This window comes from Pipistrellus hanaki, assembly GCF_964339955.1.
Source record: "Pipistrellus hanaki genome assembly, chromosome: 11".
In the NCBI taxonomy this organism is placed as follows: Eukaryota; Metazoa; Chordata; class Mammalia; order Chiroptera; family Vespertilionidae; genus Pipistrellus; species Pipistrellus hanaki.
Genome location: NC_140513.1, coordinates 64,437,981 through 64,452,088, shown reverse-complemented (window position 1 = coordinate 64,452,088; position 14,108 = coordinate 64,437,981).

Here is a 14,108-nt window from a genome sequence, read left to right as displayed (position 1 = left end):
CTCTCTTCAATGTTTCTAACTCTCTAGACCTCTCCCTTCCTCTCTGTAAAAAAAAAAAATCATTAAAATATATTTAAAAAATAAATAAAAGTAATAGGGTTTATGGTTGTTCTTGTTTCAAATAAATCTATCTTAATTATTGATGTAATAGCTCTTTTCCTGCTAATCAGTATAATCCCCATCTTAATAGAGCTTGTTAAGCCCTGATAGTGGAGAAATAGAAAACATCTGTACATTTCTGAATTGTTGAAGGGAACTATTCTAAATGCAAAATCCTAAAGAATCTGCTATGTGACAAAAAATAAAAAAACAAACAAATAAAAAAATCCAGGCACTAGTCAAGGTCAAACTACACTGAGAAGTGCTGCAGCTCAAGGACTTGTCTGTCCTTTCAAGGTCATTCATACAGACACATAAGAATATAGGAGAGAATATAAAAGCTTAAGATCCTAACAAGAACTAAGTAAATCACAATCTTACAAGAAAATATTTGTTTTGCTACTCAAAGTATCAAAGGCTTTTTAGCTAGAACAAATTGAAAATGTATTAACTTGAATCTGATAAGAAAAACCTGAATAAAGAAAATCTATTTGGAGTCCAAATGTTTATTGGCTTGCAGCTCCCCTCACCGTTTCTTTTATTGACTTTCTCATTTCCTGGGGTAGCTCCTCAGTAGGTAAAACTCGGCCTGAGTCCTCTCCTTGCTCCATCTCACTCACTCTCAGCAGAGAAAAATCAATGTCACTTCAAAAAACTTCTCAAATTTCTTCCTTTTTTGGCTCCTAACTTATGCAGAGCTTGACCTACTTCTATTTTAAGGCAGCAATTCCAGGCTAGGGATGCCTTTGGGAGCCCTGGCCTACCACTCATTAGCTGTCTGCCCCTTTCCTCTTCTGACATATGGGAACTGTTGTCAGGTTTCAATGACAGGACACGAAGATTTGATCTTGAAAGAAGAATCCATGGATCTTGGGTCTTGCCCAACAACAAGCTTCACTCGGGATTAGTGATGTGGACACGTGACAAACAGCTAACTTGTCTCTCCAGGAGGTACGCTCTCAGTCACAGCTTCCCCACGTTTTTTCTCCAGCCTGGTTTTGGTTTCAGAGTGACAGCTCAGCAAGGCTCTGAGAAAGCCATTTCATTTGGGGCTTTCTTATGCTTCATTTGTCACTCAGATGACTTTTCTTCTCCAGTCAACTGAGTCCTGCAATAATGTGCTTGCTGGCCAGTGCGTGCCACTTACTGGCCTCCTGGCATGGGTGTTCCCAGTTCTCTCTGGTGTCACCAGGCACCTGAGACTGTGTTCTTTTTGTTACCTAAATCCCCACACTCAGTGCTCATGCCTAATGGCAGATATCTTTGCTCATTGTCACGTGACCCAAGGAAAGAGAGTGGGAGGAGGTTTTGACCTCTGTAAGCGTTCCTGTCACAGATTCGAAGCCAGTTACCTTGTCAGTTGCCCACAGGCACCTGTGCCAGGTTCCTGCCGATTCCCCAGTTGAAGCTCTCTGGTATTTGCTCCCACATTTTGAATCAACTGGACTTCCCCTTGCCACACCTTGGAAGTTGTTTTCCTCTTCAAACAACTTCACATGTGTTATTCCAGAAATTCCTCGTAGCTTTATAACAACCAAAGACAATCTTATATACTTTTAGTTGGGTTATTGATTTATATACACCACTGTTCCTCTCTTATCTATGGATCATATGCTTCAGGACCCTGATGGATGTCTGAAACCACACACAGTACCAAGCCCTGTGAAACACTATGTTTTCCCCTATACGTCCGTATCTATGACAATGCTTAATTTATCAATTTGGCATGGTTAGAGACCCACAACAATAATAAAGTAGAAAGAACACATAAGTAATGATGTAATAAAAGTAATGTGAATGTGCTCTGTTTCTCAAAATATCTTATACTGTACACACCTTTCTTCTTGTGACGATGTGAGATGATACGATGCCAAGCCTATCCCTGAGTCTGTGGAACTGTCCTTTTTTGCAGTCAATGATGTGACATCACTCCTTTCAGGGGACCCCTTGTGAAGTGTCCATATTTATACTGTCAATCAGAACATGTTTTCCATTCAGCTCTTCATTCCATAAATTTAATGTCTGTTCCTGCTTAGCTAAGCACTTATAACACACTATTCCTGTAACTTTTAGAGTTTGAGGTCCAACAGAAATACTAGCTCAATTTCACAGATAGCAGATTCATTCTTTAAAAAACACACACCAACATTTTCATTGATTTCAGAGAGGAAGGGAGAAAGAGAGAGAATCATTGATTGGCTGCCTCCTGCATGCCCCACCCTGGGGATTGAGCCCACAATCTCGGCATGGGCCCTGACTAGGAATTGAACTGTGACCTCCTGGTTCATAGAACGATGCTCAACCACTGAGCCAAGCCAATCAGACAGCAGATTCATTCTTACCATAGAACTGAACAACCTTAGCATAATTTTTTTTTCTTTTCAGATTAATATGAGAACTTTCATCTTTTCATTTCAAGGAAGCACCTTACAGCTTCCTTTTAGCTTATCAGAATTGCCAGCATCACAGCTATTTTGCTTTGGAGTCATTATTTGGTAAAATAAGGGCTACCTGAATGCAAACATTGCAATATCGTGATAGTTGGTCTGATCACTGTGGTGGCTTCTAAGTGATGAGTGGGCAGGACCTGGACATGACTCATCTCTCTGTCTGTATCTGCTGGACAAAAAGATAAGTCATATCCCAGGTGAAACAGAGCAGGACTGTGGGAGATTTCATCATACTACTCAGAACATGGCACATCACACTACTCAGAACAGTGCACAATATTTGTGAAATGTTTATTTCTGAAATTTTCCATGTAGTATTTTCAGATTGTGATTGACTTCCAGTAATTAAAACTACGAAAAGTGAAACTGTGGATCTGTGGATAAAGGTGGACTACTGTATGGATACGAGAGAGAGAGAGAGAGAGAGAGAGAGAGAGAGAGAGAGAGAGAGAGAGAGAGAGATGGACATATATCTACATCATAATCTATATATTTTCATTTCTAAGGATTTTGATAGCTGACAGGAAGACCTAATCTACTGGGCTTACACCACAAAGAAGTCACAAAAAATAGAAAAAATTTGGTTGAGTAATAAAATACTATAACTGTTTATTATTTGCACACATTTATACTTATATTTCCAAGGAGGATAGCTACAATGAAGAGATTGACTTATGTAGAATCTTTGGGCTAAATATTTAGTTAGATCACTCAGAAAAATGTTAAAACCTTTGATTTGAGATTTAGGTATTAGTTTAACTGACTGGATTTTCAAGATAATAAAAAGTTTTCTCTAATTTTTGTGTTTTGTGTACCTGCTGATGCTTGGAGGGTCATGAAAATAATGTCAAGTATTATCTTCATCTTTTCACTCTGCAGTGCAATGAAACTGGCCAGAAAGAGAATAGTAGAACAAGCACACTTCATTGAATGATGGCTTTAATAATTATTTGGCTATTATATAAAACTTGTGGCCTGGTATGCTAAATTTGTGCACATTAGAAGGGAATTAATTAGAAGAAATATTTTAATATTGCTATTTGCCCTCTCTCTATAATAGAAGTGTCAGAGATGAAAAATAAAATAGTAAAATGTATAGGAAAACCTGCCTCCTGTCAGAGTCTGGGTGCACCATGAGACCTGGAGTCAAGTCCTCTATCCTCCCCCCTCTATCCCCCTCCCCTCCTTGCCACCATATGCTTTGACCACACAGGAGACCCAGACCCGGCCAGCCTCACCCCCGTTGGCCGGTCCCACCTCTGCAAAGCCCCTCCAGGTGGGGGGCACAACCTTAGGTCTCCCAGCCTGATGCTGGGTGGGGGTCACAGCCTCAGGTCCCCTGGCCTGGTGCTGGGTGGGGAACAAGGCCTGAGGTCTTCTGGCCTGGCACCAGGATGAGGGCTGCAGCCTGTGGTCCCCCATCAAGCCCCTCCAGGTGAGGGGTGTGGCCTGAGGTCCTCTGTCAAACCCTGTCAGGCAGGGGGCGCAGCCTGAGGTCCTCTGGCCTGGTGCTGGGGTGGGGGCCATTGCCTGAGGTTGCCTGGCCTGGTGCCAGGGTGGGAGGCATGGCCTGAGATCCCCTGCCTGGTGCCGGGCAAGGGCACAGCCTGAGGTCTCCTGTCCTAGCACTGGGGTGGGGGGAGCAGCCTGAGGTCTCCCAGGCCAGAGCCCGGACTGGGCCAAGGCCTGAGGTTTCCCTGTCAAGCCCCGCTGGGCAACGGCAAGGGGTGTGGCCTGAGGTCCCTTGCCCAAGCCAGGTGCCATGCAGCCTCAGGTCTCTGCTGTTTGGTCATGACATTACGGCACCCTGTTATGGCACCCTGTTACGGCACCCTGGCTAATTTGCATATTCCTCTATTATATAGATTATTCTACATTGCATTATTTTAGTAGATAGTGAATAGAAAAGTGATTCATAATTAAATTAATGAAACCTAGCACTAGGCTGACCTTTTAGTAATTAATTTTGTGATCTTCAACATGTACCATGGATTTAAATAAACTATATGAAATTAATGAATAATCACGTAGTTACCAGAGGGTAGAGATGGGGGTATTTTCATGTGTGACCTTCCTAATGAGGCAGTGAAATAGGTGGTCAGCAAAGGACCACCAGTGTCCCTATGACTTTGCTTAGGGCAGGGACTGGGGTTAGAGGAAAGGCCTCAGGCTCTGTGCACATCTATCGTGTCACACTCCTGACTGGTGGTTCAAATGCAAACCAGTAACAATTCAAAGGGAAAGGTCTAGTTTTGCTGTTAGCTTAAGTTTTTGCATGTTTTCTAAAACTTATATTCTATCAAGTCCCGTTTATTAAGAGGCCATTAAATTGTAACAAGGAGGTGACTGTCATTGACCTGCTTTTCTATCTGTCCACACATTGACTCCTTGTCTACCTACTGGTATGTGAGAGGATACCCACAATGATATGCCCATTAGTGATAGTGAACACAAGCACTATATGCATCAGGTTTGTACGTGATAACATTTATTTATGGAGTAATATGCTTTTAGGACCAAGACCATGTTATGATGATTTTGACTTGGTGAATGCTTTGGCTGAGGTTTTCTAAACCTTAGGTTAAATAAAAACTGATTTCACTTACCTCCATTTAAAAAATGTCTTTATGGCACATGGAAGAAATGGTAAAGGGTGTGACACTTGTCCCTTTGTACCATAAAATCAGTCCTGATTATGCTTGGGTTGTGGGAATATTCAGACAATGTACTTTGCATTTCTTTCAAAGTGTTTTCAGCTGTGTCCGACTAAGGCCAGTCTCTTGAAAATGCTACACTAGTGGTCTTAACCTTGGTTGAAGGATTGGAGCACTTGGGAAATTTTATAAAAACGCATTGATTGATACTTTCTTTGTTCTCCATTGGGCATGCTCTTCCCTGAATTATCTCTACATGGATTGGCTCCTCACCTCCTTCTAGTCTTTCTTTAAAAATCATGTTCTCACTGAGCTTCCCGTAACCTCTCCATTTATCTCAGTTCACTCCTGTCCATTATGTTTCTGTGACGGGATCCACCTGCATTTTGTTTGCTCCTTTTCTAGTAGGTACAACAAACACTCAAAAATATTGACTGCATTAGTGAGTGAGGGGGAGTATGCGGAGCCCTCGGGCAAGTACAGCGGTATCTGCAGGAGGTACAGTGTGTGGATGTGCTCTGACTTCCAATCACTCCACATCTGGAGCCCTTGTAAAAATATAGATTTAAAATTTGTTTCTTTTAACTATGTCAATACTAAGTGAGTTTCCTTAAAATATGGCTTGCTAATGCTATTTCAATTAGTTTTTAAAAATTATTACAAGTTCAACATATTCTTAGCCATAACTATTTCAAATATTGTAGATAAATTTTCAACTACTTTGCCAAGTTATCTATTGAAATTTTAGCCATATTCTTAATTTGTATAAGCATTTTCTATATTAGGGTAAGAATCCTTTGTATCCTATAGATATTTTCTCACTTTCTCCTTAGTCTTCTTGGGGTGTTTTTAATATACTGAAGATTATAATATTCATAATAACCATTTTTCATAATATTTCATTACTCTTAAATTCAGAAATTAGTTTCTTTGCAGCTATAGTCTTCCACTGTTCTTATGGTTTATTTTTTTTCCACAAATAACTCTTTAATGAAGACATAGACATTTTTTCTTTATAGAGCTAACCAATTCTATTCTTATTAAATTATACTATTTCCTAAATATTTGGCATGATGTTCCCTCTTCTGTTTTGTGATTGTATAAATATACTATGTTTCAGATTAAACTATTAAAGTATTTTGAAGTGAATGGCATCTTTACTATATTTAATATTCCTGTCCACAAACAAGGTCTATCTTCTCTGTATAGATATATCTAATTCATACCTCAGAGTACATTTTGTAGTTTTCTTCATCTAATGCCTGTGGAATCTTACATTAATGTTATACACATATACATAAATACATTTGACTTGTACTCAACACAATACATTGCCTTCCATTGTATTTTTTTAAACAATCCTTTGAACTTCTTGTCACTCTCCTTAACTATTCACTGAATGTTTTCTCCACTTTCCCCCTCCCTAATAGACATTCAAGATGGTTCGGGGAAGCTCATTACATACACCCTAACTTGATTTAGCTCAGTCAAAAGTGACAAATAGATACCATTTTTGAATCAATGAAGGATAATCATGGCTCCTTTACTATGATAAAACAAGTTTTGGGAAGTGATTTGCCCACCAAATATAATAAGATTTATGTAACAATATAAAATCTGATAAGTCATCAAATGTTTTGCTTCACTTACCAAGCAAATTACTAGCTATCCCTGCTCACCAAGATAGACATTGCAGTTTTCAATTTGCATTGCTTTTTATTGTATGTATAAAAATGAAATCAGTTAAGAAGATTTATAAAGAAAAGATAACTCTAATGTAAAAACAGAAAGGGTTCAAACTTTATGACACACAGTTTAATTAAAAGTTATGAAAATAAAATATCGAGACTAAAGCATCTTTCATAATCAGATATTGTGAGAGCACAAATAATCTTTGGTGGAAAGAACTTTTTTCACAAGTTAAAATCTGAAATAGTTTCAATTTAAACAATGCTTGAGTTGGTAAATATTTGCCTAAAAGGAACAAGATTTTTATAAGCTAGCTGCACATACACAATTTTATGATAGAAACATTAAGGGTTTTCTCTCACAGGAACTGTAAAACCACTTTTACATTCTCATTTGTTTATAAATAATATATCTTTACCTAATTTTTTTACATATATAAATCATTACTGGAAAATTTCAAACATATATAATACACTAAGATTTTGGGACAACCCAGAAAAAGAGAAACAGCAAAACTAGATTCCTGTTGTGGGGTCGAACCCTGGGTTCAAAATAAGACCATCGGAGGCTGATTAATTAATTAAAAAAAGCAGGCAAGGATTTATTGAACTGGCCAGGACAGCCACAAGAGCACCACACGCAGGTGGACTCCAAATGACTGCACCGTTTCAGGGGTAGGCAATTCCTTTTAAAGGTTTAAACCGCAAGAATTTTCCTTTTGTTCCTAAATCCTAAAGACTAAATTCTAAAGACTGGGGACAGCCCGCATTGTCGGTTCCCAGTCACATCCTGCTGGACATTGGAATGTGGCCCTATCTTGCGATAGCGATAACACAGAAGCAGAGCTCAGCGGTTAGACTCTAAAGGTTATCTACAGTTTCTATCCCTGAAGCTACTGAGTCAGTGGGAATCAATCTCCTGTGGGCCTGGTCCCAGGCAGGGGAAAATTGCCTTAGCCTCCAGGTCTTCACCTGGAAGCTGAGATAAGTACCCAGTGTTCTAATCAGATGCAAGAGCCAGACTTAGCAGGGTTAAAATTCAAACAGCAGTTTTTACCAAAGTATGGTTGCCACTATATTTTAATTCCCACAGATTCTTGAGAATTTCCTTGAAGGAAAGTGAGACTGTAGTTGAGGAGAGTATTGGCCATTATTCCAGAAGCACTTTGCAATTTAAAATTATGCTAAGTGAAAAAGCATTGTATAAACAAGCATCTTTACATTTGAAGAAGCTCCTGAATATACTTTATAACAAAGGCATTGCCTGCTTTTAGTTTCTAGAACTTTAGCATGGTCAAGTGTTAGATGGGAATTTTCTCTTTGAAAGTCAGTAATTCAGGTAGAAATGAGAAACATCCTATATTGGGTAGATAAAAATGCTTCATTTTAGTGATGGTAATGCAATTTTATTATTTTAGCCACTGAGGAGGTAAAACCATGTACCAGTTCCTTTATTGTAGGAATTATCCTTTCGGAATTAGTACATCTATTCTGATTTGTAGGTTAAAGAATAAACACATTAATCATAGTAGTATATTGCTTGTACTCAAAGTAGTGATTACTGTGGTTTAATAGTTGTGATACATTTATATAGCTATTCCCTCCCCCTCCAAATTCAGATCACTTTAGCACCACTTAATCTTTATTATTAGAACTTTTTGGTAAAGCCAAGAAGTAACTGTGTCCAAATTTATGTTTATAATCCTCTATAGTTAGCACCAAGGTCTTGAGCAGACACAAGTGGGAGGTAGTGCGATTTGTGAAACAATGACCTAGGAGGGTTTTCTGTCTCGTTAGTGGGGGAACTGGTATTCATTTATTCCACCAAATAGGTACTGACTCAACCAGACCACCGCCACTCCCCACTTTCTATGGGAACCTAACCTCTGCTCTAGGAAACGTGTTAAGTTCACGGATAATAAGTAGTAGTGGCCATGGAGTTAGTCAACCAGGTATCATTCTAGAACTATAGATCCCAAATGCTTTAACACCCACCTGTCCTCTAGATAAACTTGTCAGATGTCTTTGGGGTTTCCTCAACAAATTCTGTCCCTTGCAGGTCAAATAAGACAAATATAAATGCCTTTCATGATCATTCACTCTGCTTCCTGTTGCTTGTTGGTCAGGTTTTTACCTGGCTAAAGGCCCATGCCCTGGGTTTCTATTTTTGTTGTGGTTTGTTTATTTTAGATTTCCAAGCCTACACTCAGACTTGGGAGTGACTGTAAAGCTTTAGGAATGTCCTCAGAGGAGAAAACAGTTGGCTGCTTATGGGGATAAAGACTCTAACATAATTCTGGTATTCAGGACCTGGGCAGCAGATCCGTCAATTTAATCCCATGCTTTTCTAGCTATAAATTTTTTAGGCTGAGGACATCAGGTATGGACTTGTCCATTCCTCAAAGACCCTAAAGTTTATATATGTGGATTATAAAGAAGAAAAGATCCACTTAGTGACTCAGCAATTTTACTGTTTTAAAATTGTGCTGTAAGAGTCAGTCATAGCAAGAGGAATATAAATAAATTAATGTGTAAATAAATCATACCTACTTATGTGTGTACTCATTCACCAAACCTTTATTGGCACTTGCTATAATCAAACCATTGTCCTGTGTATCCTGGGAAAGGCAGATCACTAACACTTGTTTTTGGACATCAAGGAATAATAATCTCAGGGAGATGGAGATGAGACATCAGCTTGTTGGGAAGCATGGGACTTGGTTGTAAAGTTTATAAGGATAAAAGGGAAGTGTGTGGAAGGCTGCCTGCCCTGTTTATCAGAATTCTGACTTAGAGGAGACTTAGGGGAGTGTTAAAGGTGGTGCCCCTAATTATTTCTTAACCTTTCTAAACAAATCTGTGCATAAGCAGACCCCTGGGTGTTTACTGGAATCCTTATGCCCAATGCCTGGATGCCCTTGCCTAGAGTAGAATGTAAACACATGTGTCCTCCCAAGATTACTCACCTTAGTGATTGTATCTAAAGATAAAAACTGTAATAAAAGCCTAATAGGCAAGCAATCGAGACTGCCTGGCTCCTTCAGCCAGGTTATCCCTTAGCCTTCTCTTTCACAGAGTTATCTGTTCATCCATAGTTCAGGGGCTGCTGGTCAGCCTCGGCATCAGCAGTTTGGTCTACTAATTCTTCCAAATACCTCCTTTGTATTTTAATATCTTCATGGTAAGAAAGCCATGCTTCAAAATGAGGTGTGAACTTCCTAGCCAGAAGCACCAGCTACCTATAAATGTTTAGATATTTCCACATGTAAGAGAAAAAATGTCCCATTCATTCAGGGTGGTGTGTATCCTTGGCAATATTGATATTCTAGGAAGGAGCATGATGTGCCTGAAGTGAAGAGACTGTGTTCACCCAGAAACATCAATCCACCTTGACTAATGGATTAAATATTCCATGGTATTTGTGATTGGAATATTTAGCCCCCTAATAAATGAAGCTACCTATCACTGACTCGGGAGTGCTACTGAGACCAGGGGCATGCAATCATTTAGCACATGTCTCACAGTTCTGATTTGAAACTGTTCATTCTCTGGTTTATGTTATCTTCTAACAGCCTTCATTTTATTTTTATTTTTTTATTTATTTATTTTTTCTTCATTTTTTTTCTTTTTTTTTTCTTTTCTTTTTCTTTCTCATAACAGCCTTCATTTTAGATTTAAAAAAATGGCATCAGAAAGAACCCTGTGAATTTTGGTTTTTAAGTGATTCCTAGTATCCTCCAGGTTTATAGTTCATCTGTTTATTCATTTAGTCATCTCCTTTTATGGTCTAGAAACTGGAATAGGCAATGTGAAGACAGAGATTAAAAACAAACAACATAGTTTGATTGCAGCCTTATAAGAACCACTTCAGATTTCTGAACTCCAAAAATGTAAGATAATAATTCTGTGGTAATGTGTCATAGCAGCCATAGGAAACAAATACACGTTCCTTTTCCTGTATAACTTGCCTTTCTGAATATTTCAGCACATTCAGTGTGTTAAGCCAAACAGTCTTTTCTGTAAATTGAAATTTTAAATCAGTTTGTCCTACATTTTATTTTAAAATGTGGCAATTTAATTATCTTCTTGAATATGTGAATCATGTCATTGTCATATCTACTAAGGTTTGAAGAAAAAGCCATCTACAGTATTAATCAGGTGACTGACATTTTTTCATATTTGAATTCTGTCCCACCAATTGGATTATATTGCTTGTATGATAATTAAGGATGATAAAGCATCAGTTAGTGTGATTTATGCTAGTAAATATATAATATTAGATATTTTATATTTTATTAAATAACACTTATTATAAGTTTAAAATATTACTCTAAATATATATTGCAACCTTAAAATTTGGTGTATTTTTCTGTTTATAAAACAATAGTTTCAGTTTTCATGGTAGACCAAAATTATTTGATCTTCAAGCAAGGATAATGATTTTTCTGACTTTGAGATGAAATGAAATACAGAGTTTATTAAAAATATGTCTATCTATACATCTATCTATCTATCATCTATATAAGTAACCATATGTTTGCCCTTTTAGTTAAACATTAATAGGCTTAACATTGGATGACAAACATTAAATCAATTTAACCTAAAGTTATTTATTTGTCCTTTATTATAGATACTTATTATATATATTTTATTTTATTTTATTTTTACAGAGAGGAAGGGAGAGGGATAGAGAGTTAGAAACATCGATGATGAGAGAAACATCAACCAGCTGCCTCCTGCACAACCCCTACAAGGGATGTGTCCACAACCAATGCACATGCCCTTGACCAGAATCAAACCTGGGACCTTTCAGTCCGCAGACCGATGCTCTATCCACTGAACCATACCGGTTTTGGCTACTTACCTTAATTTTAAGCTGAAAATTAAGTTCATCTGCCATTGCAAAGAAACTAAAGATATTTGATAACATTTGGGAATGATGAGACTTAGTAGCTAAAGATAGAATTATTAGAGATTATATAATCTAATAACATATCTAATATGAAAAAAATACGAATTTCCTATGATTGTAAGTTTTTAAAGTATAATAATCACTACTAATTACACAATTTGGTAATATTAATTAATAGCATCAGTTGGATCAGGAGTGCTTTTCAGGCAGGAAGATGATTATAACCTTCATTACGTGACGATTCATACTCTCATTCGTGAATGATTTTGTTCTGCTTGGAGAACACTTGCTCTCTATTTTTCATTTTGGTTAGAAATATGCCTGAACTAGGAAGTAGGTACTCTGCTCAAGGACTAAAAATGCGCAGGATTCTTGGGCCTTGGGCTGTGTACAGGTGATAGGCTGTTGAATGAAGGAAAGGAAATTCAAAAACAAAGGCAGCAGTGTCTTCCTCTGGCTCTGCTTCCTTTCTTATCCCTTTCTCTCCCATTCATCACTCTGAACTGTCCTTCTCTTCTCCCATCCTCAGCCAAAACATCTCTGGAAAAGTTTAAGTCCCTTTATACTAAGGTCCCACCATTTCCTAGTGGTTTCTCTCCTCCCCTGGGGAGATGAAAACTACTTCTGAAGGTGAATATAAGACAACTTGGGGAGAGGGGGGAGGACAAGGCCAGCAATCTGAATCTGTGCCCAGCGACCAGTGTTCTGCTGCACATTCTTGCTAGTATATAATGAGGCCCGTTCTTATCATTTGTCCAGCCTTGTAGAGCCTGTTTCCTGGAATCTTTCCATTTTACAAGGGTCATAAACCACGCACAGCCTCCACAAGAGGTATTTGCTGGCACCAGCTGGGCCTTTGGTCATAATCTCACTTCCCCCATTCTGACACACGGGGTTGGCAAAGCCTGGGAAGGGTCCATAAGCCTGGTCCATATCTGGGAGACAAAGAAACTAAGGGGATAAAAAGGAAAGCCCTCCCCACATTCAACGCTCAGGCTTTGGAGACTTCCTGCCCTGAGTCACCGCACTGTGCATCTGCAATAGAGCTGTCCTTTTCTGAGTCCTCCGAGTGCCCGACTGGTTGTTCTCCCACGCCGCCTGGCCGCTTTCTGCCTCACTTCCAGGCAGTTCTTCCAGGCAATCTCCTCCCCTATTTCTAAAACAGCAACTATTTTGCATTCATATTGCAGCTCTTCACGCTTTTCCCTTCACTGTCCTTCATTTCATGTTCATTTCTTGTTTCCCTGCAGTCCTTTCTACAATGCTGAATGTGGGAAGAAATGTGAGACTGAAGGTTTTGGCCCCATCCATTGGAAAATGTAAGAAGCAGGAAATAAAAAAATAAAAAAAAGTAAAGTTCCCAACTCACCAGTGGAAGTACCACACACAAGCTACCCAGAACAGCAAACAGCCTCCATTCAGATGCAGGGCTAACTGCCTTCAGCAGGCAGCAGCTGCCTTTGGTGCTCTGTCCCAAATACATTCAATTGTATCTGGGTTTAGGGGAAAAGAAATCGTGGTTTGTTTGTGTTTTGTAATATGGCTCTGCAAGTCATTTTATCCAGTGGAAAGGATTTGCTGAGCCAAATCCTTAATTGCTCCCTTCTTCTTTGACAGCTTAATCTATTTGGAGATTTTAGCAACAGATAGCTAGCCCCATGGTTAATTTGATTCTTGCCTCAAGGCTGAATGGTAATCAGCTTTGTTGCCCACATGCCCACTCAGTTTTATCCTTTACCCATTAGAAATGAGAAAGTTTCTGAACTTTCCTGGGTCTTTTCATTTCTGCTTATAAAACAGTCAGTTCTTTTCTATATTTATCTCTTCTTCAAATGTCCTTATCAAATACAGCCAATATTAGCCAAACTATCTGACTATTATTCTGTTTTCCTACATTTTTTCCTCTGGAGCTACCAATTCATTAAACACATTATTTTCATTGTAAGTTATGGCAGGTGGAACATTTACTATACAGAATATGTTTTCTGATCAAAATGGAATAAAATTAGAAATCAATAACAGAAAGACAACAAGAATATCTACAAAAACAGTTGAAAATTAAAGAACACACTTGAAACAATCCATGCATGAGTCAGAGGAAGTCTTAAAGGAATTAAAAACTACAAAGAAATTAAATATATATCTATATATACATATACATATACATATACATATACATATACATATACATATACCATAAAATTTGTGGGTTGCAGCATAATCTGTGCTGAGAGGGCAATTTATAGCATTAAACATTTACATTAGAAAAGAGAAAAAGCCTGAAATCAATCATCTAAATTTCTAG